The following is a 27,816-nucleotide window of genomic DNA, read 5'->3' on the forward strand; positions in this document are numbered from 1 at the left end:
TTAAATAAAACAAGAATTAAGTATATTTTACAAGAAAACGCTATTTCAGTCATTCTACTCATATCTTAATTTAATTTAACTTGTTACTTACGGTTTCTTTGTAAATATTTGTGAAAATTACTAGCAATTTTGTTGAAGTGAAAATTGTTTCTACACCATTTTTCAGTGTATCTTCTTTTGTGTTCCTCATGCAGAAGAAAGATAGTCGTACAGGTTGGAACTCATTAAGTGATGACACAATTAGTTTTTGGGTGAACTGTCACTTTAAGTCTCTCTCTGGATATTAAAAGGAAAGTTCACCCAAAACCGAAAATTCTGTCATTAATTACTCTCCCTCATGTCCTTCCAAAACCGCAAGACATTCGTTCATCTTCAGAACACAAATTAAATCTGAGAGCTTTGTCACTCTGCATTGACTGACATGTTCAAGGCGCAGAAAGGTAGTAAGGACATTGTTAAAATGGTCCATGTGACATCAGTGGTTCAAAATTTTTTTTATGAAACTATGAGAATTCTTATTTTGTGCAAAGAAAATGAGTCATAGTACTGTCATCAACATGCATCAAAGACTGACACAGAAGAGAAGAAATTGTTGAAAAATGTTATCTTTGTTGTTTTTGATGTCTGATGTCACTTGGACTATTTTAACAGTGTATTTACTATTTTTCTGAGTCTTGAACATGACAGTTGCATTGCAGTCTATGAAGGGACAGAGAGCTCCCAGATTTCATCAAAAAATATCTTAATTTGTGTTTTGAACATAAACAATGGTCTTACAGGTTTGGAGCGACGTGAGAGTAATTAATGACAGAATTTGTATTTTTGGTTGAACTATCCCTTTAAGCTAAGTATTTTAAGTATTTTAAGTATTTTAATTTGTTTAATTGCATACTGCAGTAAACATTCAGTTACACTGCAAGTGAATGCATTAAAATGTAAAAAGCATAATTCTCACACCAGTACTGGTGCTGAACCGCATTGTGTTTCTCCTTCATGGGCTGCAGTGAGATCCAGGGGGCGTGTCCTCAGCAGGGCCGCGCCCCCACTGCCCCACCGTCAGTCAGAGACTGAAGACGAGGTGAGGTTGCCATGGTAACAAATGCTCTGTGTTAACCAGAAGGGAAACAAAAAGTAGTGTTTCATGAAGTAATGTTCTTGAAAAGCCGGCTTGGTGTTGTGCAGAAGATGCTGTGAAACCGGAGATCTTCTGAAAAGTGTTTGTGTATATAAGTGCATTATTTGTGCAAGGGTAAACCTGGTGCCATTTTAGCTGTGTGCACTGATGCTTTTTCAGTTTTGTTTGAAGTTGTGTTGTAGCGTGGAGAGTCTGATCATAGATTTTGCAGAGATCTTTTTAAACCTCTGCAGCATTGCATAGGAACTCACAAGGGCAGATTGATTGGCCTTGCTGTTATAAAAGTGAGGCAATGCTTTACTGTGTTTTTCTTTAGTAAAAATCGATTTTTGGCAAATACAGTCCTTGGATTCTTATCGTTAGTATTCCACATCTATAAATATATATATATATATATATATATATATATATATATAATATATATATTTGATACTATTTTACATACAACCTGTCCAAAACTGACTTAAAGCATCATAAAAGTAGTCCACATGGCATGTTCTATATTCCAGTCTTTGAAAATCATATTGCAACTTTGTATAATAAACAGAGTAAAATTCAATGATATCCTTTTCCTCCATTGTAGATTTCAAACCTCATTCATACTTCAGCATATTCAAATTTGCCAAATGTTACACTAAGTTTGACATTCAATTCAAGTTTATTAGTATAGTGCTTTTTACTATACAAATCGTTGCACAGCAACTTTACAGAAAAATATGTTTCTAAAATATTTAGTAGTAGCTTACCAGTGGTAACTGTCAGTTTATGTACATATGGCAGAAATGTACGGAAAAAATCTATTAAAGAAGTAATCAAACAGACATTGAACACTATTAAAGGGTTAGTTCCCCCAAAAATGAAAATAAGGCTGCGTTTTAATGACCCCCAAGGTATGCAAGGTGTATATGACTTTCTTCTTTCAGACAAATCCAGTTGGAGTTATATAAAACATTTTCTTTGATCTCTATCATTGCAGTCAGTGGGTGTTGCATTTCTTCAGTCCAAAAAAAGTTAAATAAAAAGCGCACTTCCATAAAAAAAAAGTGTCTCACACGGCTCTGGGGGTGAACCAAGGCCTCCTGTAGTGACTCTATGTGTTTTTGTAAGAAAAATATACATATTTAGAACGTAACAATAACTTTAATCTAGCTTGCGCCAACAACCAACACAGAAGCAGTTCCCGGGGAATGACATTTGAGGGCAGTGTTGCGCATGCGCCGGTGAGTCTCGTGAAAACCAACGTTTGTTTACAGGATAATAGGAAGCAAAGTTTCCTTAATTTAGCAAAGGAAAACCAGTCTCCTCTTGGCTTATACCGAAATTCTCTGAATTTTTCTTTTCTTTTTTATACAAATTCTCGTTTTGTACTTCTAATTAGTGACCATTGTTTTGCAGCGCATGCACAAATCTGACCTCATGTGTCATCCGCCGGGATCTGCTTCCGTTAACAACGAGTGCATGCTAGATTAAAGTGATTATTAAATATTAAATATGGACATTTTTCTCACAAAAATGCACCGATTCACTACAGGATGCCTTTGTTCACCCCCCTATGCTGTGTGAGACACTTTTTTTTTATGGATGGGCACTTTTTATTTCACTTCTTTTGGACTGAAGCAATCCAACACCCGCCGACTGCAATGATAGATCTTGAAAGATCAAAGATTTTTTATATAACTCCAACCGGATTCGTCTGAAAGAAGAAAGTATTATACACCTAGGATGCCTCAGTAGCATAGACTGTATAAAAACATGGACGTAGTGTCCGTGACGTCACCCGTAGACTCCTGAAGTGTGTTTTTGAAGCCTAAAGTATGCAGAGTGGGCCATCGCCATCTTGGCAGCGGGTCACCGCGCTACTCTCCCGGACAATCAAAAATGGGCAAAAAGGCGGGACCTAGTTTCTGAAGCCACGCCCACCTAGCGCGACAGCAGTGTCAGCAGTGGCAATCCACCTGTCACACAAGTGGCCACGCCCTTAATTATGCAGAACTTTAAGTCTTAATATAATTTAAACGGATGAGTTATAAAAAAAATTCACCCCCCTCATAGTTGTCATGAAGGGCAAAATTAGCTATTTAGACCAAACTATTTTTTTGCACCAGGCTGTAAACATGTTTTTTTCTGCTGTAAAGTTGTGCATTTTAACATGGGGAGTCTATGGGACTGACTCCCTTTTGCCGCCAGCCTCAAGCGGCCAGTTGATGAATTGCAGTTTTAGTCACTTCCTTATTGGCCTCACGAGAGAGAGCGGGAGGTTGGTGCTCGCTCAGGAGTGAGTAAAATGCAGCCTAATTTTAACTAACCCTTTAACAGCAATTATTTTGTGATGCAATCAAACTTACAGGAACATTTGTTAGTTCTGTATGTTGTTTCAGGGTTGGCATCATATGAGGTCCTCTGAGGGGTCAGCATCATCTCTTCTCAGGTGTTCTGGATCCAGACTGGAGCTTGTGTAAATCCTGCGAGGCAAAAACAGAGAAGAAAATAAAAACATAATTAGCGTAGCTGCTGTTCCAACCAAGCAAAATTTATTTGTTTAACCCAATCTAAAGAATAGTAATGTGCATTTGATCAAATATAACTGCAGTCCAAGATTATGAGATGCATTATTTGAATGCTTGGCCAAAGAGATGTGTTTTTAATCTAAATTTAAACAGAGAGTGTGTGTATGATCCCCGAACGTTTTCAGGAAGGCTATTCCAGAGTTTGGGAACCAAATGCAAAAAAGGGTAATGAGTAATGAGTAATGAGTAATGAGTCTCAGCAAATGATGAATTCAAGGGTTAACTGTGTAAAAATGCACCAGAGATGATCATGGGATGCATCATAATATATTCCTCATATGATATGCATATTTATATATATTTTCGTCGCTTCCCTATTCCTTTCTTCCATTCTGTCTCACTCCCCATATGGACACAGAGGAAAGATGGGGAAGCTGGCGAGATGTACATCTCGCGGTCGTTGGATATCAGCGGTGTACCTGGTCTCGACCGTGAGGCGACTGCAGCAGCGCCCTCCCTCTTTTGCTCTCTCGTATTCTCTCACGCTCTCCCTTATAAGCTCCCTGAATAATTTTTTTTTATCCATCCCCACACGGTTTCATTGTTCCCCTGTGCTTTGTAACTATGGCAGGCATGAAATGCACCTAAACGCAGAAAGCGGCTTCCCAGCCCCAACCTTCATACCCGTCCCCTCCGCCTCCTTTCCCTGTCTCCCCTTCAATAATATTTATAGTGCAATCTTTTTCTCACCCCCATCTTCTTTTTAGGGATTTTTTTCTTTTTCTTATTCACAAGTCCAATGCCATGCCCTGGCCCCCTCCTATTCCCCCATCTTTTGGCCCCAGCCCTCTCCCTTCGAGCTGACAGATACACTGTTCTCTCTTTCTTCGCCTTTCACCTCCCTCCGCCCGTCCTGCCGGCCCGGCACAATGCAGACACTTTCTCCCGCGGCCGGCCAAACGCTGCCCTGAACTAACAATATCAGTGAGGCTGTCTCAATGCCAGGGAGCCCCATTGTGTGCTGCCAGAGGGGTGTTAACACCCATGTCTGGACCCAATGAATAGTATTATTGTGTCTGAACACTGCAGCTTGCCCCCTCGGTTGCACCCTGCCCCCCAACTCTGAAGCGGTCCCCCATTTTTCGGCACTTAACCCACTTTAAAACAATGTCATTTTGAGGCAAAACTGAGCAGTTTGCAACATGCAGAAGTGTCGTTTAGAAATAATAGTTGAAGTTTTGGCTGCCGAGTAAATAGGAATATTGTGGGATGGTTAACAAGGTTCCCATGGTTAAGAAAGGTTAAGTTTGTAGATATCATAGAAATAATGATTTCCTTGCCTTGGAAATGAATACATTTTTGGAAATTAGTGCATCTAAACAGATGCAAAACATGGATATTTATTAGTCAAGTTAGCTATTGTTAGCTAATGTTTTTCACACTTTAAATGCACAGTGAGACCATAATGGAATGTCCTTTTGAACTAATTTGCATGACAACGGTTCATTCTGAAAGCATTTAAATAATTCCAGAGAACGGCAAAGCAAAAACAAAAACAAGAAAACATTCTCCTCATCTGTGATCTGTGTTTACAAGTAGCATAGCTTACTAAGTGCCTGTTTAAAGTCCTGGTTTTGTCCGCTGTACGGGGGAAGCATCAGCATAGGGGCTCTAAGTGCACTTGGCAGACAGTTTCTTTCAGCCTGACATCCTTAACTCAAAAAATCTCCTGCCTCAGCTTTTTTTATTCCAAGGTTAGAAAGTTCACATTACTAACTGAGAGCAGATGCCAAAACATTCACCTTGCACATCTCCCTGATCAAAGCAGTGGATTGACATTTGCAATGGGCAAAATGCTGAAAGTTAAGCTGAACTTGTTTTCTCTCTCTCCCTCGCTGTTGTTTTGGCAGGAGTCGGAAGACGAGCGGAGAGTGGGAGTAGTGATAGTGGTGGAGGAGTGAACCCGGAGCAGGTGAACACAGCTGCAGACCGCCATGGGCTCTCTTCCATTGGTCCCGACTCTCCATCTTCAGGTCTCTGAGAGACGGCAGGGGCCAGCCAGGGAGCGTCGGAGTGGGCAGGCGAGGCAGCTCGCTTTCCCCGCCGGCTACCGGCTCCTCGGCAGCGAGGAGGGAGAGAAATCAATACTGAGGAGAGATGCTGCCAGGGGTCGCCCAACGCTGCCTCCAGCCATGGAGCCATGGGAGCCCGAGTGTTCGGCTTTCTCTCTCTTGCAGCCCAATCTCAGTCAACTCGTATCAGCTAAAGCGAGGGCCAACAGCCTTGACGCTCTTCATGCAACACCGAGTGTGTGTGTGCTTGCTTGTGTGGTTCTGCCAGAGGGCCTTTACAGGATTGGCATCACTTGATAAAACTTTGCCTGCTGGAGAACAAGTAGAAAAAGAATGTCAAAGGTCTTTCTTTCCCCCATCTTTGATTCCTAGTTCGCCATAAGTGCACATTCCCCCTGACTGTTGTAATGAGTGCTTGACAGAGATCTCTTTTACGCTAAATCAAGAGGCCTTCTTTTTTTAGTGGTCCTCCTCCTGAGCATGCACAAAGTGCTCTACATCTGATGGGCTGGGATGAGAGAGCAGTTTGAATCCTTTTTCCACCTGGTTTTATCAGATTTTTTTTTATGGACGCACTATTCGAGAGGCTCGGAAAAAGGACTTGGCCTTGATTTGTAGGTGAAGGGTTTGGCGCCTACCCTTCCTGGGCACTTTGTAACCATTTTCACCCTTGACCCTGGCACTTGATGCGTATTAATAACAGTGCGGACCAATCGAGCACAGTGCAAGATGGAGAAGTTCCAAAAAAGTTGATCCCACAAGGTTGCAGATCCACTGGGATGTGGACAACTGAAACATGGCCCGAGCTAGATACCAACAATTCGAAAACTGGAGTGCCTGGTGGCAGTGGATATTTCCTGTATCTTTGGATGCTCAACGAGAAGTTGGATTCGGTAAGGAAAGATTTCAGTAATCTGTATGCGTGGGTTACATAACATCAGCTGGTTAAAGGTCTTGATTTGTATTATGTAAAACAAACAAAGTGGCAGACGACTGCATAGATACCCGCCATTCGTCTCGTCTCCACTGGGCAGCTCCTTCGACAAAATGGCCGCTGTTGCCTGCCAGCTGTCTCCGTGCCAAGATGGCGGCACCTTAAACGCTGCCCATCTGCCTAATCAAGGGCGACTATGTAGATTCCAGATGATTGCATTTGCATATGCTTATTTCCCTCCCTCGTTATTGGCCGGGCCAGTAATTTACGCTGCCTTTGAAACACGCAGGGCATATGCGCCTGTTTCGTTGATCGCTTGTATCCTTTTACAGTCTGTCTGTCTTTATGTTAAGCTGCGGTAGCATTCTGTCATTCGAAATGGGAGAAAAATATGGCGCTAACACACACAAAGCATCTGATGCCTGTGCCATCTGTGACATCTGCGACTGGGTAGTCTAGCTACGTAAATCCCTCACTCGCAGGGCCCGGTTCCAGACAGCCTCCCATAATGACCTCATTAGCATGCACAGCACTCCTCACTGTAGGCCCTGGTGCACTGCTGTGCCGTGGGACCCGACAATCCGCGCCCTTCACACAAACGCTCACTGGGCAACATTGTGTTCCTTCTTACAATACAAAACTTCACACTTGTTTTATTACAATCATGTCAGTGGAGCTGAAGATCTGAAAGGGGCTTAGGCAGTTAGCCTGCGTGCTCTGGGAGATGTCTGTGTACAGTGTCTTTGTTTTTTGTTTTTTAACTATGTTAATAAAATGGTTGTTTGGTTGAGTCATATTTTATTCATTATAAATTTTCTTTCAATAGACGCTCTGTATTTACGAAAACACACAGACCTAAAAATCCTCCATAATTTAGCGTGAAATTGTAGCATCGTAGTAGTCGAAACCAACTAGATACAATTGGAATTCCTAATAATTCAAACTACATGGTGAAATGGTAAGAAATTGTAGAAGTTGGCTTTTATAAAAATGTACTACCCAAAGCCTAAACCTTGTAAATGTAATAGGAAAAACAACCATAAAAAAGTAGCACTTTGAGCCAGGGCATAGTATCTTGCGATTTCACCATCTCGTATGAAATATCAGTAGTCATCATCAGAGTTTTGTGTAAATCTTGTCCCTAACCACTTTGTTTCATATCAATAAAAGGTGTTAAAATCTGACTCTGACCATATGGAAGTACAAAAAGGTTTTCTCAAAGATTGTGTTATGGTGTGTGCACATCAGACGCAAAATTAATATTTGCATTGCGTTACTTGCTCTAGTTTACTCGCAGGATGTTTTTCACATTACTCAAGTGAATAAAAACATACAAACATTAAAAAAAAATGTCAATAGGCTCTTCACTGATACATTTTCCACTCGAGTTGAAATGATTAAACTTGTGCGGAAGATACCAAAATCACGCATTTGTGGCAGTCATGTCATTTAGTTTGCATCTTTGCATTGACTTTGTACATAATCTAGGCTACTCACACAAATAATTAAATTCCCTTTTGATGTGCATAAACCATTATATTAACACGTAAGAGTAAAAAAAAAAAATGCAGAGTAGAATAAAATGCGATTTGCAAATTTATCTTGGGGCACTGTTAGGGATAACACAATGTTTAGTTGCTATGTTGCTTAGCAACCACCAACAGCTTAACAGAATAATAATTTAATTTAATTTTAATTCATGCATTTAGCAGAAGCTTTTATCCAAAGTGACTTACAGTGCATTCAGGCTATCAATTTTTTACCTATCATATTTTCCCGGGGAATCAAACCCCCAACCTTGCGCTTGATAACGCAAAGCTCTACCAATTGAGCTAAAGGAACTCTATTAATAGAATAATATTGAATGTTCATATTTTAGCGTTTTTACATTTGAGCTCATCCAACCAGAATTTAGAGTAATCAATTTTGAACTGTTTGTATTGGTTTTACATTCTTTTTTAAAGTTTTGGTTAGCTTTTTAAAAAGTAGCATATTGGATGATAATTGATGATAATTTGGCATTAGCTGTCTAGAATAACAGTTTCTCATATTGGTTATCATATCGTATATCATATTGTTTGTGGTTCATAGGTGGGATATGTCATGTGGGTGGGGTGATTTGGTTAAAACTGGGCGGAGAGGGCAGTTACATTTTGAGGTGAGGGGGGTGGCTTATGCGTCTGTCTGGACAAGTTGATGTCTAAAATGCATATTAGCAGCAGAGTGGTACGTCTGGGTCAGTCAGTCTGTGTTCGTTCCATATTTGCATATTTACAACAGCTGGGGAGCCCATATGTTTTAGCCTGAGCCAGACAAAATTATATATGGCCTGACACTCTAGCTAGGCTACCACACCCCATGGCCCCCCTAAACAAATACACACGCTGCAAATCTTGTGCAATTCAAGTTCTCTTCAAAACACAAAAATACCCCCCTCAACCCGAAAAAAAAAAAGGAAAACTAAAAAGCTTTTATGCTAATCGCAGCGTTGGCCATGCGTGTGAGTACACTAGCGCAATTATGCATAATTCAGCACAAAGCTAGGCAGGGAGGCTGAGTACAGTAAATCCTGTTAGTGGCCTGCAAAGGCGGCAAAAGAAAGGAGGGGACAGAGGGGCGAGTGTTACGCCCATTAGGTGCCTGAATAAAGGCCACGTTTTCACCAGGACCCAGCGATATGTTAACCTCCCACTCCTGCGGTACAGGTGTAGACTTATGGTGGACGGCACAAGATTTAGGTGCCACAAGATGTTGATTTTTTGATTTGCTTTGTCCTGTCTGTGCACGGTTACTTTCCCATTAAAGGATTAGCCATGCCAGATCTGAATTCTGTCCTCACTTACTCACCCTCATGTCATTCCAAACCTGTAGGACTTTGTTTTGGTTTGAACAACACGAGTAAGTGGTTCTCTCTCTTTTTCTTCTTCTCTCATAACATGAAACAATATTTTCTTTTTATTTTATTTTATTACTTATATCAATACGATACCAGACTTCATTTTTTCTCATTGTTCTCATTTGTTCAACATAAAACCATATTTTTTTTAATACTTTAGATTTTATTCATTTTCTTTTAGAGCTTATCAGTTAAATTATTAGTGCTACCTTTTTATTTTCTGTTGTAATAGCTACCAGGCTTCAGTCGTTCTCACAACATCAAAACCACATTCCTTCTGGCTGTCTTACATACCAACTTGTAAACCTTTTACACGCTTACCTTGAAGGCCTGAAAGTCTTAAAGCTTAATAACTGGGCTGAACATCTCAAACGAGTGGTATCCTGGCTCCAGCGCTGTATTAAAATATAAAATATGGCAACATAAAAAAATCCCTTCCCTGCCTGTTTGCATTAAGCTTTTCTCCTATTCTTGATTAGCCTTGAAGAAATGGAGTCGGACTATTTTTACATTTCCACAAGTGCTGTAGCATCATATGAGAGCGGTGTGGCTCCCCTCTGTGCAGAGATGGGGTTATATATGTTTAATGTTTTAATGTTAGCCGTGCTTCAGTGCTGTCTCAGTGTTATGAGGGGGTTTCTATGCTCTGAGTGCCCGCTGCTTTAATTTGCTTGGTTATTGATTGAATGTGGTCCACCCACAGAAGTAATAGTTGCTAAAAGCATTTATTGGCACTGCTCAGTTCTGCCAAGGCGATATGCAGCTTTTTTATTTATTTGATTTGATTTTATTCCACCTGTGATCTGACAAGTGGCTAGCCAGGCTAACGACTTTTAAGTTCATCTGGCAACACAATTATTTCGGTTTATTCTTAAGCGTAGTAGCTCGTTTCATTATATTTTAGCAGATTTACCTTTTACTACAAAGCATTGATTAACTTTTTGTATAATAACCTTCAGCATTTACCGTCCTGTTTATGAAAAGCAGACCTCAATAATTGATTTTGCTGTGAAAATGTATCATACTAGTGATCTTAACGGTTTACTTCTAAATGCTTAACGTTTTAGTAGATAAAGGAAATGAAATTCACACTTCTTTTTTTAACAGCTTTCAACTTACTAGATGTCCATTAGCAGCTCATTTTATAGTTATTGCATTTTTTTAAACAATAATTCTCTGTAGTTGTTAAATAAAGCTGACTAGGATGTAGCATTTTACATCAGATGACCATTTTATACATTTTTTTTGTCTGCAGTTATAGCATACTAGACTTAATTGTTTAGTTGCTGATGGGTTTTTCTAGTAAGCTAGTAAATTGCTAAATGGCTGCCTAATATTATCCAGATGAACATGTATGTACATATAAGCAACACATTTTTTTAAACAGATTTAAAAAAGGCTATTTGTTAAGAATCACAGAACATGTTTTTTTAAGACACATATGTATGTTATATCTATTTAGCATATCAAAGTTTCACTCTTTATTTTATTTTTCAGCGCTTATAATCTATTTTCAAGATCGAGTACAATATACCAGTATTATTAAAGGCATAAAATTGTGCTCCACCTATATCCAAAAAAAGCTACTGGCCCTTTAAAAACACGCTAGCGTCCACCGCGGCTGATTACAGACAGAGTGAAAACAGGCGTTTATCCAAGTCACTGATTATGTCATTTTTAAACCCCCCAAAACACAGCACTGCGTGCGGAGTGTGTGGGGCGCAGAATTATGAAGCGAGGAGTGGAGTGTGTGAAGGAGAGAGCGGGAAACGGGAATGGAGTGCTGTTTGTATGATTAAACTGTCGGCTCGGTGGCACAGGCCACGTTGAAGAGCCGGGCCTGAGATTTGACCGTAATGAAAATGCCCCCGAACTGCACCCCCACCCTTTCAAAACGCTGCTTCAGACCAGCTTGGCTCTGTCTGTATACTGGGAAGAGAAAGGAGACGTGGAACAAGATAGACAGACAGCGAGAAGGAGAGGGAATGAGAAAGTACCGTTCCGTAGCAAATGGTTTTGTGGACATGATGTAGAGATGTAGACTGGAAGTGTAAGGTTGGGTGAGGGTTAGAACAAGTAACTTCAAATTAGTGTCCCGTTTTTGTGCTGTACCTCAGATCCTGCCATTAAAGGGATAGTTTATTAGTTACTCACCCTCCGGTTGTTCCAAACCTCTATGACGATTTCTTCCGTCAAACACGAAACAAGATATTTGCATACAATGGAAGTCAATGAGGTCCAGAATGTTAAATGGCTTCCACTTACTGTTATATTATCTTTTCTTGTGGTCTGTAGAAGAAAGAAAGTCCTCTAGGTTTGTATTGACATGAGGGTGAGTAATTGATGACAGAATTTTCTTGTTTGGGTGAACTATACCTTTTATGTTTTGTTCACACTGCATACAAATCCCATTTGGTTAAGACTGACTGTCCGTATTTCACTTTTGCAGGTGATTTAAATCTGATGCATTTGTTCAAGTTTTCCTCTGTTTTTGTTTATTTATGACATCTTGTTGCACACCAAAATCTAATTTAATTAATTGTATGGCTAGATTACATACAGAGTTGATGCAAAGATGCAAATTGGGTGGCACATTTGCTGTGAACGTGTGCTATTTCTCTCAGTTGTGTCTTCCACGCAAGTTGAAAAATTTCGACAAGAAAGAAAAATTTGAATGACACGTCACGCAAGTCAATCAAGAGCTTATTGATGTGTTCGGTTTGACAATGTGTGGTTGTATCAGAAAATGTTGAAGAGCATTATTATGTTTTTATTCGTACAAGTCACGCGAAAAACCTCTCGTGAGTAATTTAGAGCGAAAACTCAATGTGACAATTTGCTTCGCTTCTGGTTTGCACACACCATTAAACTCACAAGGAACATGAGAGAACATAAACAACCCATTTTGCACTCCTGCATGTGTCCTAAACCACTTACTTGTTCACTGCATAGCAGGGAAGTGATGGAAAATTACTGTATTCAGAAAGAACTATATTTGTATAACACCATACAAAATTAGTCATTTTGTATGGTGTTATACACGTATAGTTTTTGAATTCCAAAAAAAATGACTTTAAATGTGAGCATTCACACTGAGATGCATTTTAATCTGATTTCACACCACATTTGGATCACGTCAATAAACATCAGATTTCATTTGTAGTTTAGACTACACAAACTAAACTGATTTGACTCAGATATACCAAAAAATGATTTGAGCTGCTTTCTGTCTAAATAAAGCTTAAGATGAGCATAAATAAAGCATAAATGACCAAAGGATTGGTCTAATTCTATGAGAACAGAGAACAGAGAAGTCCACACCACAAATATAACTATAAAACACAGAGGAGAAATGCAAATGGATGGATTTTTCCAGTTGATTAACGATAGAAACATTGCCAGCCAATCAGAATCCATCCTGCTTTAAAGAGCTTGAATATTTAAAGTGGCAGATGATAAAACTGCAGTGAGTGCTTATTCTAAACACAACATTGTTGTTTGCTGGTGTGGGATGCTAATATAGTTATCTTTACAGTTCTTGATGTGAATGGGCCTTAAATGAGAAAAAAATATCAAAGATAATGGTACACCAAACACAGAAAATATTACTCTCCCCACAAAGACTGTTTGAATATCGTCTGGGTTAAGCGTGGGAATGAGTAAAAGTGTCAAATATTCAGTTGTATGCTGGCTAGACGGCCCAGCTGCTCTATTCAGCTGCAGGTGAGGAAGGACCCTAGAGGTCAAGGTCAGGGGGGGGTTTGTATGGTCAGACGTCTCGCTACACCCCAAATCATATTTGACTGGCAAATAAGGGGGTGATTATTAAGGCGGATTCTTTTCTGTGCAACCTGGCAACCGTATTTTTTCAACATCTGTTCATTTACAATATCATGAGCTTGTTTTAATGAAGCCTACGGGCTTTTATTTGTAGCATCGGTCGCAAGGAAGCAACATCGATTTCACTGCATTTGTTCCCGCTCTCCGTCTCCTGCAGTTTAAACAATGATACCCCTTTAAAAGGAGGGCTTTTCTTCCTCTCAACATGTTTCTCCGAAGGGAAACCAAGTTTTTGAATGGCGGCCAAAGACACCAGTCCACCCTCTGGAAGATTCCAATATTATCTCCACCTATGCTTCATTAGCTCAGCCGAAGAAGTCCTGCCCGCACCAACATCCCTGTACCAGCGTCTCAATGGACTGGTCCCCATCTTTCCCAGAGAGCCCCCTCTTCCTTGTCCTTCCCTGTTCCCCCTAATCGTCTCAGCTCGCGCTGAAATCAAGCTTAGAAACGCTGCTGTTGTGAGCCTCTCTCCTTCCTTCCCCCTTTTCCGGCTCATTCTCTCACCTTGCACACACACGCATGCACACACACACCCACCCACTGCTTAAATCCCTATCAGCATGTCAACAAAATGTCCGCCCAGCTGGGGTTGACACTCGCTCGCCTCTGGGGCTTCACCTCCTCCTCGCTGACCCCCCTCGAACCCTTGTGTTCATTTGTTCCAGAGCCGCTCGTGACCCAAGTGTGTGATGGTAGTTAGTGTTTTGAAGAGTAACTGGTCCTTGCAGAATCCAGCACCTTTATGTTGTGCCAGTCATCAATATGACTAAACTAAAACGTCTGAAATAATACCGATAAATATCAATATTCTCAACTGAGATGAGAAAATGAGGAAACTCTAGTATAGTTATTAGAATGGATTTTAAATATCAATATAAACATTTCTAATAATTATGCTAACAAAAAGAGGAGCTACAAAGACAAAGGAATAAAGTGCAACCAAAAAGGCACCACAGAACAGATGAACAATATTATGGCAACGGATTAAAAAAAGAAAAAGAAGAAAACATCATGTATCTAATACAGAGATACAAGGTTCATCATCCAGCTAGCGTCTGAAACCGACGGAAGGCATTTTGAATTCTCAGACTGAAAACAATCTGCTAGCTTGATGCTAAACTAGCATGCGTATGGAACCGGTTGGGAAGACACGTCACACCAAAGCCGCCAGGAGACGGTCTGATGTCCCGTTAAGATTTGAGTCCAGGACCGTGAGGGGTGAGGGGAAGAGCGCTGGTTTACCCCCTGGACTACTGCCGCAGCTCCTGGGTCCTTTTATTTGAGGCAAGCTGTTGGCTGCATACTAATTGTGCATCACTCAGTCATGAATTGGACTCGTCTGAGATGTGGTGTTTGAAATAAAGCTGGCGCAGGAGGAGGCCCTGTCTGGAAGGAGGGAAGCATATGCTCACTAAACCCGATCAGACTGGCAAACGTCCAGTGCACTGAATGAGAAAGGTTAACATAGCTTGATGACTGGTTATAGTTGCATCATTCTGCAGGGAAGAGGAGGAGCCTGGGATCATGCAGCTCAAATGACCTGCATTCGTTTTCATTTAGTTGTAACCGTTTTGCCTAATGATACATACTGTCAAGAGAGAAGAAAGGAAGTGGTGGCAAGAAATGTTGTTAGCCAGACTTGAACTTACATCATCCACACGAGCGCCGCATGAATGTGTCAAAGCACATGCACTAGCCTCTAGACAATTTACATATTAGGTTTGATGTTATTTATTATTTAAATATGTAATAAAACACTGTCTTGATGTGGCATGTTACAATCAAATGAAATGTAAATATTTTAAATATCTATCATTAAAATAAAATCATAATTTTATTATTATTAAAATACTATTAAACAGGTTTTTAGTGTTTAAAATTTATATATTTATATATATATAAATAACAAAAATGTAATAAAATATCTAATATATTTAGATAATAAGTATCATTTTTGTTTTAACATCAAGATTGATCAATAATATAAATATATATTAATACAAATATAAGTTTTACAAATATAACACTTTAATATCAGAAAAATCACAGATTTACTTATCATATAAGATGCAAATAAGATCCATATTTTTGCATATTTATCACACTTTAAAAGATTCAGTTAATCAAACAAATTTTAATATTACACAAAGATAACCTGAGTAAATACAAAATGCAGTTTTGAAATAATGCTTTCATTTATTAAGGTGAAAAAGTAACTGGTTGTGCCACACTTTTGCAGCAACCACTGCAATCAAGCATTTTCGATAACTGGCATGTCTTTGACATCGATGTGGAGAAATCTTGGCGCACTCTTCATTGCAGAATTGTTTTAATTCAGCTACATTTGAGTGTTTTCGATCATAAATTGACGGTTTAAGGTCATGCCACAGCATCTCAATCAGATTTAAGCCCAGACTTCGAATTGGCCACTCCGAAACCTTCATTTTGTTTTTCTTCAGCCATTCAGAGGTGGACTTGCTGGTCTGTTTTGGACCATGATCCTACTGCAGAACCTGAGTTCACTTCAGCTTGAGGTCACAAACTGACGACTGGACATTCTCTGATAGAGCGCAGAATTCATGTTTTCATCAACTATAGCAAGTCGTCCAGGTCCTTAAGCTGCACAGCAGCCCCAGACCATCACACTACCACCACAGTGTTTGACTGTTGGTATGATCTTCTTTTTATGAAATCCTGTGTGGTTTTATGTCAGATGTAACGGGACACACACCTTCCCTGGTCAGGCTTAAGGATTTTTTGCATTGGAACTCTTCCATGGATGCAACTTTGCCCAGTCTCTTTCGTATGGTTGATTCATGAACACTGACCTTAATTGAGGCAAGTGAGGCCTGCAGTTCTTTAGATGAGGTTCTTGGATCTTTTATGACCTCCTGGATAAGTCGTTGTTGCGCTCTTGGAGTAATTTTGGTAGGCCGGCCATTCCTGTGAAGGTTCACCACTGTTCCCAATTTTCTCCATTTGTGGATAACAGCTCTGACCGTGGTTCGCTGGAGTCCCAAAGCCTTAGAAATGGCTTTATAATCCTTTCCAGACATGTCCACTATATTGTTTCTCATCTGTTCTTGAATTTCTTTGCCAAACTATTTGTTGTTCTTTAAGCATGCTTCACTTTGTCAGACAGGTTCTATTAAAGCGATTTCTTGATTCAACAGGTCATCAGTAATCAGGCCTGGGTCTGGTAGTACAATTTAACTCTGCTTTCAAAAAATAATGTTGTTTTTCACAGTTCTTTCATGATTTAACAGAAGGGGGCAATAATCTTTTCACATAGATCCAGGTAGGTTTGGACAGTTTTTTTTTTTTTTTTTTTTTTGCCTTAGTAAATAAAATCATTTAAAAGCTGCATTTTCTACTTAGTTGCACTATCCTTGTGTAATATTAGAATTTGTTTGATCTGAATTTTTTTAAGTGTGACAAATGTGCAAAACAAAAACAAAAAACAGGAAGGAGGCAAAAACCTTTTCACGGCACTGTGTGTGTGTGTGTGTGTATGTATGTATATATATATATATATATATATTATTATTATTAAATAATATATTATTTAGCATGTTTATTTTAAAGCATGTTAAACATTAACTGTTTGTACTTTCTGTTATTCATTTTTTAATTGAAAATTATTTATAAAAATTATTATAAAAATGGGGGAAAAAGTAAATAAATATATTCTTTCTATTTTTTCCCCATGTTAAATATTGTATAACATTACATATAATATATATAACTGTTTAATAAAATTATATACAATTTATCTTTACGAATATGTAATAAAACCGTATGTTCAATAATGATATATTTTACTGAATTTAACTTTAGTAATACTTATAGATAAGTATCAATCAGGTATTCTGCAGGCTATGAATAACCATGACCAGCAGATGAATACGAGACAGACACCAGGCAGGACCAGTGGAGAAAATCATCCAGTCCCCAATGACACCACTCTCTTGATAAAGGGGGGCTCATACTGGGCTTTGTTCCCCTGTTTAACACTGCGATAAAAACATCTTCTCTGTGTACTCCGCAAAGCATTATGTACAAAGCAGAGCCCTTTTCTTATAGTCCGATGAGCAAGAAACAACGACAGCAGAGATGCACAGGAAGAGAAAGAGAAGATGTTTAGATCCAGACAGCAAAGACTTCCTTAGGGTTGCCAGGCATGCAGTAAAATGAACATTTACATCTTGTGTGTTCTTCTATTTGCTGGTCAAATCTGTTTTGGGGGTGTAGTGAAAAGTCTGAGCACACAACCCCCCTGACCTTGACCTCTAGGGTCCTTCCTCACCTGCAGCTGAATAGAGCAGCTGGGCCGTCGTCTAGTCATCGAATGACTGAATATTTGACACTTTTACTCGTTCCCAGGCTTAACCGAGACTATATTTAGACAGTCTTTGTGATGGGAGAAATGCTTTATGTGTCTGGCGTACTGTGGCGGCCATTGTCTGCAATATTTCTCTTCGTTTAGCCATAATTGCAGTGTCTTATGGACATTTATTTCGAAATCTGAGCATTCACACTTGACACATTTAAATCTGGTTTCACACCACATTTATATTAGGCTAGTAAGCATCAAATTTCATGTTGTTTTTGTGTGTGTGTGTGTGTTCGTGTGTGTGTTTAAACTACAGAAATATTTGCGTCAATATGCCCAAAAGCTTATTTTTTTCTGCTTGTTGAAAAAAAAATTATTTAATTGATTTAATTTATGATTGAACAAAGAGAAATATCACAAAAAAATGGCTACCACAGTATAATGAATATTAATGATAATAACAAATAAAAACAATATTTTTAAAGTCTTTGTTGGGGAGAGTAATATCACAAATCTGATGCAAATGTTTAGGTTTGTGCTGGTGATACAAAAATTAGTTAATTTAAATGTGGTGTGACACCAGGTTCAGATGTGTCAGTGTGAACTCTCAAGGAAGTTCATGAATAAATGTCTATATAGTTTCATTTTCTGGTGCAAATGTTTAGATTTTTTAAATGTTATGCTTACAAACCCAATCTAAATGTGGTCTTAAACCAATTCAAATGTGTCAGAGTGCCCAAATTTAAAAGTTCATAAAAAAAAAAAAAAAAGACATGATTCATTTTCTACACAAGCATTGTTTACACACACACACACAAATGTCCTTAGTTATCTCTTAAGTTCATTTGAATTTGTTTTAGATCATTAGACGTGATTTTGCAGTATATCGTTTCCTTTAGAGCTACCTTTATACAAAACGTTGCCTGTTTAGGCATTCCCTTTAAATTTTCAGACACAGCCAGTACTGTACGGTAGACCATCACGCTCCCTCCCTCCCCTCCCTCCACTGATAGCATGAGGACCCCTGGATACTTCCTTATGGCTGCCTGCAACGTGCCTGTCTGAAAATGAAAAACGAGGAGGTTTGACATACCACGCTCCAAACTTAAAAACTGATTATTCAGTGCGGATCACAGCGCATTAGATGAATGTAATTACTTTCAGTTGCAGTTTATTGGGGGTTTATGTGACCTGTTCTGGCAATACACACATTTTTTTCCTCTCATAAGCTACTGCTGAGATGCGACTCATTTTTACAGACACCTGTATTCTGGGACACAAGATCCAGCAAAGCTGGAGGTCTCCCTGCTTGCCTTCATATGAATACATTTACATACAAATTATGCTACGCTGGCGGATACTAAGCACCACTGAGACTTCACTGAGCAAGACAGGGTCCAAAAAATCATAATATACAGACAGATCAGACAGCATCTCGACTGAATCAGGCACATATTCACCACAGTGTCACGATCTTACTGCAGTCCCATAATTATGTAATCATAACACAACAATCCAGATGGGAGAAGTGCTGCTAAGCAGGACAGGATGTGGCAAATGCATTAGAATATTATAAAACGGCAAAGTCGAAGCCAATGCAAGTACACAAATAGTGCAACATGTACATGCACTGAAAACATGTATTTTTGTCTGGCAAACGAAAAATGTTATAATACTGATAATAATGGTACAAGACAAAACTCCCCTCTTCATATGACTGAATCAACCTGATTACACCAGGTAACATCAACAGAAGTAATTTCATGGGACAGAAACAAACATAAAAAGAGAAAGATTGTTGTTGCTGTTATTAATAATAATAATTGTAATAATTATTGGTTAATTAGTCTTATATATTTGTTAATTTTAACATGATATTTGAAGATAATTAGCATAGATCAAATCATGAAAGGATATCCATGTGTGAAAATAAATAGGTTATTATGCTTATGGTTGCCTTATATTAAGACGTTAATATTAAGTTTAAAAAAATGTTTTTGTTAATAATAATAAAATAAATAATTCCTTAATAGCCCACGTGTAAGACTTCCGTAAACAAAGTAGAAATTATATTATATTACTTGGATTGCTATAAAACAATATTAATGTGTGTGTGTGTGTGTGTGTGCGTGTGTGTATATATATATTAAATGTAAAGCTATATAAAATCGAAATATAAGTATGTATAAATTATTAAAAACACTTTCCCCTTTTAGACTTGCACTCTAATCATTTACTAAAAAAACTAACATTAGCTTCTCTATTATTTTTCTATTCTATTTCTTTTCTTTTTATTTATTATACAATTAACAAAAGCAAAAAGGCCTCAAACACAAGCTTGCTCTAATCTTTTTCTATTCTATCGTTTTCTTTTTATTTATAATTTTTTTAAACGTTGCTACGTGTACTGCGTTTAAGCAAACTGAGACTTCTTATAGCACTTGTGTATCATTGCTCTTTTGTTAGTTTTGATTGCTTCTGTTGTCCAATATATGTATATAATATAATAAAAATATATAACTAATATAGAATTTATATAATAACTATGTAAATAAGTAGTGTTTTATATATATATATATCACAACAGTAAAATATACAACATGCATGCATGTGTATATATATATATATTCGAATGAAATAAAATGATGACAGCCATGGTTGATTTCCATAACACAATATCAGGCCTCTCTGACTTTGTACCATGACCAAGCAGACTAGACGTTGCGCACTGATGATTAAGCAGGCTCAGTCGTTGAGCTGTCTGCACCTCAATCCCCAGAGGTGATATGAAGCACCCTAGACTGGAACCAACAAGCCCCCCCACCCCCACAGCCCTGGGGTCAATCCCAGTGCCCAGACAGTCCTTCCCCTGACCCCTGACCCCTGTCTGGCTCTAGGCTCGGGGTCAAACATCACGGCTGATAAAGTCTGTTTCCCCGCCCCTTCAGTAAACACACTCGAGCTGTGGCGCACACACAGCATCATCACCGCACACTTGACGCTGAGCATCCTGGCATCTGAACGCTGTCAATCAATTCTCAAGCCCCTCCCCTCTCATACGAGTCTGCACTCAAGCCACACCCCGTTCAGACGCTATACGGTGAACAGCTTTGTGATTCGCAAAAAGATGATGATATGCTATTAAAAAAAAAGAAGGTTATAATAGGAAGTGCAAGGTGTTTCTTAAATGTAATGAGTGAAACTGCTACTAATTCTATCTTTTTTCTTTCTTGTGTCTCCTCAGGTTTTGGACTAAATCTTGATCACCACAGACAAATCAAGAGGAGATGGTTTCTATTTAATTACAGTAGATCACTGTTTTTCAGTAAGACTGTGTTGTTTTTGTTGAATCTTTTTTTTTTGTCATCAAGTAAGTATTTTTGGACAATAAAGGTAAGTTCATTTTTTTAAGTCTTTTGAAATGTACAGGACAAAGGTACAGTACATATATAGACATTCATATAGATGGATAGATATTTATACATAGATCTACAGTAGATATTCATATAGATGGTGTGCAGATAGAGGTTCATATAAATGGATAAATAACAGATGTGTAGATATAGACAGAAACATTGATAGATATAGATACTTTCGTTTGGTGTGCTGTAAACTATTTCATCTCTAACCGCCTTGAATTTAAGATCTAAGTGTTTAAAATAAATCCTGAAAAAATGGTCTTGTTGTCTGTGTGGTTCTTTTGTTTTTTCCTGGACCTTTTGATATAAATTAGATACTCAATGCTCAAAGGACATCAAATTGTATTTCAAAACATTAGAGGCACACATCCCATATTGATTTGTTGTGAGAATAATATTAAAATATGTTTTCTGAACTATTATACAACATAATTATCCCATGAAACAGCTCTTTTTAAATATCATTTAATTATTTTTGACCTGAACCCACCTAAAAGGTCACAATCTTCTTGATTGCATTTAACAAGTAAAATTTTTGCCCAAAAAAATTAAATTATGGTAACACTTTAGAATAATGGTCCATTAGTTAATTCATTAATTAACATGAACAAACAATGAACAATACATTTATTACTGTATTTATTCATCTTTGTTAACATTAGTTAATGAAAATACAGTTATTCATTGTAAGTTCATGCTAATTCAGTGCATTAACTAATGTTAACAAGCACAACTTTTGATTTGAATAATGCATTAGCAAATGTTGAAATTAATATCAACTAAGATTAATAAATGCTGTAGAAGGATTGTTCTTGCTAAGCTCATGTTAACTAAAGTAGTTAACTAACATTAACTAATGGACCATTATTCTAAAGTGTTACCAAAATTATATTTGATATATATTATTATATAAAGAAAATATTTTTAATTAATAGCTCGTTTTAATTCCCAGCAGTGTAATGCAACCCTGTTACTGAATGATTGTGGTGTGGTACCCAAGTATTTCACAAGTTGTGAAATAATATTATTCTTTTATATGGTGAATTTCAAAACATCTAAATTTTCTACAGTTGTTTACAACACCATTACTTATTTTAAAATTGCACTATTAAAAAAAAAAAAAAAAAAAATCTATTTAGTAACAGGGTTGCAAAACTTGCAAAACACATAAAATGAATAGTTTAAATCCACCTCATATTATATTTACTTTGAACTGACCTCAAGTTGATGATCAGAATAAGGTCAAATTCCACCTTGCCTCAATAAAAAAAGAAAAAAATAATTTTATATTTTGGGGGTTTCATTTGGTATCTTATTTGTCAAAAGAGCCTTTTGTCAGCTTTTCTCAGACACTGTGAGCTTTCACTCTGCCAGAAAGTGTTCATTACCTGAGGATTCCACTCAAACACACACACACACACACATCAGTCCTGCTGCCTATTGTTTTCCTTTAACTGTCAGCTCAAGCGCTGGTCCAGTGCGCTCCAGTGCACCTACTGAAATCTGCCCCTCGGTCACCCAGCCACACTGACCCGGGATCAGGGCCAAGCCACTCTGGCCGTGACTCAGTCGCCAAGAGGCCAGACTTTGGCCTGAAAGAAAGCGAAAAGGAGAGATTATCCTATTCTGGGCCGGTCTGGCGGAGGGTCCGACGGTATTGACCAGGAGGGGCCACCCATGGAGCGGCCATTGAGCCATGAGACGGCCTGATATACATGCTTACTGAGCCTGGCAGATTCCCTTACTCTCCACGGGATAAACCCACACCGAACAAGCCTCTTTCGGAGAGATTAGGGTGGCAGCTCTTGTCCCCTTGGTCACCCCTCCCTCGGCCATCCTCTGCCCAGAGACAGAGCTCAAACAGTCTGGACGAGCAGCTCCAGTAAAGCAGTTCTTGGTGGTCTGCCAAAGACGTTCATTGTCTTTGTCAGGAGAGGTGAGGAGGGAGTTTGGCTGTGAAGTCCTGCATCCTTTGGCTGTTGTGTCATATTACATTTAAGATTCTAAATGTAATAACTATCTATCTATCTATCTATCTATCTATCTATATAAATACAAAGGTATAACAATAGGAATTAAAATAATTTTTAAGTTTTTGGTCTATTAAATCATTTGACAGAATTTGAGTCGAGAATGTAATTTTAAATGCTATGAATTTAGAAGTCAGCAATTTTTGCTAACAACTTTTCCAATAAGATATTTTTAATTCACTAGATGTTGATATTTAATTAAATGATTTGTAATTGTTTATTACCATTCAATAAAAATACTGAATTTATTTAGTTTGACTGTTTAGCTTAATAATAATAATAATTATAATAGTTTTATTAATTTATATTTATTAATATTTTAAACGATTATAAAATGTTTATCTTTAAATATAATTTTATTGACACCCGTCCTTAATAAAACAAGCCTCCACAAGATGAGAAAAACAAAAACACACAAAAAATAAAAACTTTTTTTTTTGGGACTTTTACTGCTTCTTTAATCTTTGTGGTGGTTAAATAAATGTTTATTCTTCTGAACAAACTGATCTGAAAATGTTTTTATATATATTAAAAAACATTTACATAAGAGTGTTTGTAATGCAGTTTGTGATGATGATTGTTTTTCACTAAGGAGATCCAAATAACTGAAGCAATTATATCACAAGGGTTTAAAAACAGATGAAAGAGAGAATGTCGATTTTGAGATGAATTCTCAGTTGCATATAACTATCATATGGACCATAAACCAAAACAAGTGATACAATTTATCAAATAAATACAGAAAAGAACTAAAGCATAAAGGCCACAAACATCAAATAATAAAGGTCATTATTTAAATCTAAAATAATTGAGATGATCTTAAATTGTCAATATTTCATGCACGTTTTGCGATTTTACATACCATAAAAAAATTAACAGAAACTTGAACACAAAATTCCAAAATTCATTCATTTTCCATTTCGAATAGATTATAGAGTAGTGTTGCATTTTTAGTTTGAACTGAGAAATGCCACAGATGTTCTCACAAAACACATATATAAATAGATAAATAAAGCAAACAAAATCATGACCTTAAAAAACATTTCATCCCCAGCAGATAGCATTATTGAAATTTCAGAACTAAGATGCCCTTTGACTCGTCTGAAATAGACTTGAGACTGAAGGAGAGGGCGAGTGGAGGGTCAACAGGGGGAGTGTGTTTGTGTGTGTGAACTTGAAGAGCGAGGAGCCAACGCCATCTGAAGAGCAGTTTGTCATGCTAACCATGCTGGAGCTATTGAATTCACACACAGGGAGGGAGCAGGACTTTCACAGGACCTCGTCTTTTTTAATGCAAAACCAGTCAGACCCCGCGCCCCCGGGTGCATATACATACATGTCCCCATATAGCCCTCTTCTCAATCCACTGGGGAGGTGGCACTGAGACGTATGTATATATATATATATATATATATATATATATATATATATATATATATATATATATATATATATATATATACTCATTTTCTGAGATACTGAATTGGGGATTTTCCTTAGTTGCCAGTTATAATCATCAAAATTAAAGTAATAATCATTTGAAATACATCAGTCTGTGTGTAATGAATGAATATAATATACAAGTTTCACTTTTATTCTAATTATATGACCAGCACCTGTATATATATATATATATATATATATATATATATATATATATATATATTTATATATATATTTATATATATATACACACACACACATATATACATATTCCTACCTTGCTAGTTAAAAATATGTGTGGATATGTATTAGTAACTAGTTTTAGTATTTACAAGTGGAATGATGCAGCACCATTTCTAGTTAATGTAGAAATTAATTTCTTCTTTAAATACGAAAAGCCACATTAGCTATAGCTTTATCGCGATTATTCGCGGTTATAAGATGAGTCGCTATTTACACTATTCATACTCAGCAGGCCCGAGAAAATTAAGTGTTTTAATAAAATATGAAGTACGCTATTTTTTTTTAGTAAAACATTATTTCATAATTTATAGATTAAATGGTATCCTTCCGCTACAACAAATAGTCACTGACGAAATAGAACATTGTGTCAAACTAGCGGAAGGGTTCCACATCCCTGACCAATCAGAAGTCAGGACCTTCAAGCATGCATTTTATGTTTTACAAAATTATAACGATTTAATTATCTAGCTTACAATTGTTTAATTAATTTTTATCTGAAAACCCGCAGATGGACTTGGAAATATCATATATTTTGGTAGGCTATTTAAATGCCATGATTACATTTTAGCAATTCATAAGTAAACCCTTATTCTTGTTTTTTTTTTATTTTTTTACTTTTATTCTGTTCACCTATCCAGTTTATTTGTGAATTTATTATTTCTGTTGCTTGTTAAAACATCAAATGGCGTGTTTGATTCACACAGAGGTGCATTTTTCTGGAGTCTGGTAGTCTGTAATCTTGAAATTGTAGAGGAAGGGTCACTCTATCAGGAGCTTCAATTATGTGTCATTTATTGTTAAATCATAAGGGGGGAGTCTAATAAAAGAACTGCAGACCACCAACATTTGGAACAATGGCACGGTGAGCGCATCTGATTGGCTGAGAGGAGAGCCAGGCTGCACGCTTCTTCTAATGGATGAACCAATCACGGCTCAGGCTTTGACCCTAAACGCTTTTACTGCGGCACCCGCTGATAAGTGCCAATATGCTCTTTCATATAAAATTAACAAGACTGTAGAAACGCGGGAAAGCCGAAAACAGGGGTAGATGCAGGTTAGCGGCTAAGTGTGAAAAAGCGGGCTGTGTAAAAAGAGATTGCTTTCATCTGAAAATGACATTTGTCTTGTGTATGTTTTCAATTTTTTTTTCTGCCTTTTTTTACAAGGCTATTCATGCCCTTCCATAATGTCGCGCGGGGCGTTTTAATGTGGTGACAATTTATGGAAGGTTCTAGTGAATAGATGCTTGTGAAGCTGCCAAGCACGCCATTATGGACCGTCGTATTTGTTTCAACCAGGAAGCCGTAAAGTGTGTGTGTTTTTTTTAAACCCGTTTTCTCTCTTTGTACTACCAGCCTGAAGCTCAACGTGACTTCTAAACCTCTCTAAGATGTTCCTTTTTCAAGCCTTAATTGTGTAAATTATTCATGCGTCATTTAAATACATGCAAATGAGATTTCACCCCTCCCTGGTGTCACAAGGTCTGTGTTCTGTGGAAATGGCGGGATTGGAAGTTCAGGACAGACAGAAGTTTCTCATCCAACTTCCACCCACAGAGCTGATTAATTAACCGAGGGGCACGAATAATTCAAGATAAACTTTACGAGTCAACACACAACGTAAAAGAATAATAATAAACATTTTGGAGATTTTTCTTTGTTTCTGTCTTTTTTTTTTTTTTTTGCTTTAATATAATAATATTTATCATATATTTAGGGAAACATATATTGTTTGTTTAATTTTGCTTGATTATTTTTATATTATTAAGTAAATAAATGTATTATTATTATTATTATTATTATATATTTTTGTAGTCAACCTTGAAATCAAAAATCATGCTGATTTTTATTTAGGCTAGCTTAAACTGATCTTACAACAGACTTGAATGTTGAATACAAAACTAAGTTATATAAACACACTGCTGGAATTTGATGCAATGTATTTCAGTTAAAGGGCACATCCATCGTTCTGTCAAGGTCAGGTTCAGGCCAGAATATAATCAGGGTTTTGTCAACCCTTTAAATGACTTTATTATACTGCCATCTAGTGGCTATGGCTGAACTGACATATAATGTGTCCTTTTAGTAATAATAGTGCCATATTTAATTTTTGACAGGAGGGAAACCGAGGACGTGAGAGACAAATCGTTCAGTGGTTTCAGTAGAAAACAACTCCAGAAACAATTCTGAAAGTTGTGAGCTGTGAAAATTACGTGATCAAGGATCCTTAGCTCGTGCCATCGTAGAGACTTTAAATCCGCGTTAATTTGGCGTCTAACCCGATTAAGGTTATTAGGCTACTTAAACTGGGATATTGTAAGATATGAAAAGTTACAAAATAGATGAGCATTTTTACAACTACAATAATTTATTAAACTCTTTGCTATGGCTTTACTGAACAATGTAATTATAGCTTAACCTTTGCTTCCCCCCAGTGGTGTGAAAGAAGGACGTCATCTCTTTAAGAAAACGTCCCGAATAAAATCTACAATTGAAATACTATAAATAACTAAAGTAGGAATCGTGGTTGAACATTTAGCTTGTTTCCAGGGATATTGTGTTATTTATCTGATTCCAGTAATATAAATTATTATAAAATAATTATTTATTACTTAATTGTTTATTAATTGACGTGTTTGGCGATTCGTTTTGTATGAAAAGACTCGTTAAACTTTTATTAATATGTCACCCAATGTAAAGGCTAATGTAAACCAAGCATTTAGGCATCCTTTAATAACTAGCATCCCATTAAAAGAGAATCTTTCAACTGACGTTTAAGATTATGAAGATTATTTTATATTATTCCGTCCATCTATTTCCAGGTTAATGCCCTCCTTTCACTTTAAAACTGTAATTAGGACTGGAAGATTTTTAGATTTTAAGATTATTATATAATATATGATTATAATTAAATTTTAGATTTTAAGATTTTAAAATGAAATTGCACGTTTAATCATAGTTA

At 37.3% G+C, this 27,816-nt stretch overlaps 1 long non-coding RNA gene across 4 annotated transcripts in view; it reads left to right on the forward strand.

Annotated features, from left to right (window-relative positions):
- Nucleotides 1-21,283, forward strand: part of LOC113081493 (uncharacterized) — a 46,132-nt gene extending 24,849 nt beyond the window's left edge. For all 4 annotated transcript variants that reach the window (XR_003282230.1, XR_003282228.1, XR_003282229.1 and 1 more), the window contains 2 exons: nt 5,553-6,607; nt 20,965-21,283. This is a non-coding gene — a long non-coding RNA (uncharacterized LOC113081493). The remainder of the gene's footprint in view (nt 1-5,552; nt 6,608-20,964) is intronic.
- Nucleotides 21,284-27,816: the final 6,533 nt, after the last annotated feature.

The sequence above is a fragment of the Carassius auratus genome, unplaced genomic scaffold, assembly GCF_003368295.1.
Source record: "Carassius auratus strain Wakin unplaced genomic scaffold, ASM336829v1 scaf_tig00034501, whole genome shotgun sequence".
NCBI lineage: Eukaryota > Metazoa > Chordata > Actinopteri > Cypriniformes > Cyprinidae > Carassius > Carassius auratus.